This window comes from Stegostoma tigrinum, chromosome 7 (genome assembly GCF_030684315.1).
Source record: "Stegostoma tigrinum isolate sSteTig4 chromosome 7, sSteTig4.hap1, whole genome shotgun sequence".
Taxonomy (NCBI): Eukaryota; Metazoa; Chordata; class Chondrichthyes; order Orectolobiformes; family Stegostomatidae; genus Stegostoma; species Stegostoma tigrinum.
In genome coordinates this window covers 2,321,296-2,323,199 of record NC_081360.1, presented here as the reverse complement: position 1 = coordinate 2,323,199, position 1,904 = coordinate 2,321,296, and the positions used below count along the sequence as shown (strand labels likewise).

The window sequence follows — 1,904 nt, the reverse complement described above, 5'->3', positions numbered from 1 at the left end:
TCGCTGTAGTCAAACTATGGTTCCATAGCACCATCATTGCTTTAAGTATTGTTCGAGTAGGTAAAAACTAGGTTTAAAAGTCAATGAATTTATAACTTGCCATCATTGATTCGCACCGTGTTCAAACTTTAACCAAGTGTCCACAGAAATAATTAGCCAACTTCTGGAAGAAACGCTTCCAAACACACCTGAGGAATTTCGGCTACGTGTGTCTTGAAGTATAAGTAGATGGAAAGGATGTTTGTCTCGAAACTGTTTAATTTGGAGGTCTGCAGACACGTAAAATAATTGTGGTTGGCCACCCAAATGCTTCCCGATGCAGGACTGTCTGACTTCAGTGAGGTTTCTTTAATAAACTGTCGCGGGGGCTTCCAGCTGCACTATGACGTCACACGGCAAGGACAGTGTTGGCCTTCAACTATTGTGACACGGTAATGGTGCTGGCTCCTGGAATATGAATATGAATTAGCCATGGGTCACGTGGCACCGAATCATTCAATGAAATGCTAGTAATCTCCAAGTGTTTACATTTGTACATTACAATCACAGGCGCTTCGGTGTCAGACCTTAAGTTGAGCAACTCTGGGGAATCTAGGATAACAAGGTGTAGAGCTGGATGAACGCAGCATTAAAGGAGTAGGAAAGCTGACGTTTCGGGTCTGGACCCTTCTTCAGAAATTGAGGGCCTGGACCCGAAATGCAAGCTTAGCTGCTTGGTCTGCTGTGTTCATCCAGCTCTACACCCTGTTATCTCAGATTCGGCAGCATCGGCAGTTACTACTATCACTGGGGAATCTACATTTCTCTTAATATTTATTACGCTTTTTGTCGGTGAAGTTCGAGAAATATTGTGTCCTGCTGAATGAATTTACTGGGCAATAACCGGAAAATGGGAATGGATATCAGTTCGCGTTTTTTAAAGCCCTCGAAGATCCTTTCTGTCTCGTTATCTCTGTCCTGAATCCATCCTGTGACATACAGACTCGAATCAGTCGCCCCCAGATGCAAGTTTAGAACTGAATGTATGGAGACGAAAGAGAAATTTCGAGGAGAGGGAAGTTGAGACAATGAGGTAGAGAAGAGCGAATGAGGGAGCCAGAAGGACGGACAGGCAAAAGAGGAAGTTGTTTAGAGGAACAGAAGAAGTGTTAAGTTCTGACTCCTGTTATCAATCGTAAATCAAAAAGCATTGCGGAATGACGAATTCCTTAATAGCGCACAACAGCGCCTTCGCATGTGTGAGCTTGTGGCGCAACGGTAGCGCGTCTGACTCCAGATCAGAAGGTTGCGTGTTCAAATCACGTCAGGCTCACGGTGCTTAACGAAAGCTTAACTGCTTCGATTTTAAATCTAAGCAGAGATTGTTTTCTACGGACGTTTACTGCTTCAATTCTTCTTTCTAGCTACTTCCGATTACACGGCTTTTTTTGTTGTCACTGAATGATAACCGAAAGAGCTGCGGGTGCTGTAAATCTGAAACAATATCGAAGTTGTTGCATAAGGTCATAAGGGAAAAACACAGTTAACCTTTCGGGTGACCCAAACGTTAACTGTGTTTTTCCTTCGCAGATGCTGCCAGACCTGCTGAGCTTCTCCAGCAACTTTGTTTTTTTTCCCCATAGTTTGTTGTTAGATTCATTTGTGAACAATGTTTCAGGCGTGTGGTGTGCCCAATATTTGAATAAATGCCCAGTTCCCTCAGTGTGAGACGTAAACCACAAACCGTTGATGGGGTTCAAACACACAGCGGTCTCTCTCTGAGGAGCTGCTTCGCTCAGTTGCTGACAGCCAATATCATACTGATATTTTAGGACTTAATCTACGGACAGCCAATTTTATGTTTCAGTCGATCAGAGGATTCCAGCTCATCTTCTAATAGCAGAATGGCAGTGAGTTCCAAAAAA

The 1,904-nt window shown here is 43.6% G+C and overlaps 1 non-coding gene across 1 annotated transcript; it reads left to right on the top strand.

Moving 5' to 3' along the window:
• Window positions 1-1,240: 1,240 nt before the first annotated feature.
• trnaw-cca (transfer RNA tryptophan (anticodon CCA)) lies at window positions 1,241-1,312 on the top strand. The gene has a single exon. It is a non-coding gene; the product is annotated as a tRNA-Trp (tRNA).
• Window positions 1,313-1,904: the final 592 nt, after the last annotated feature.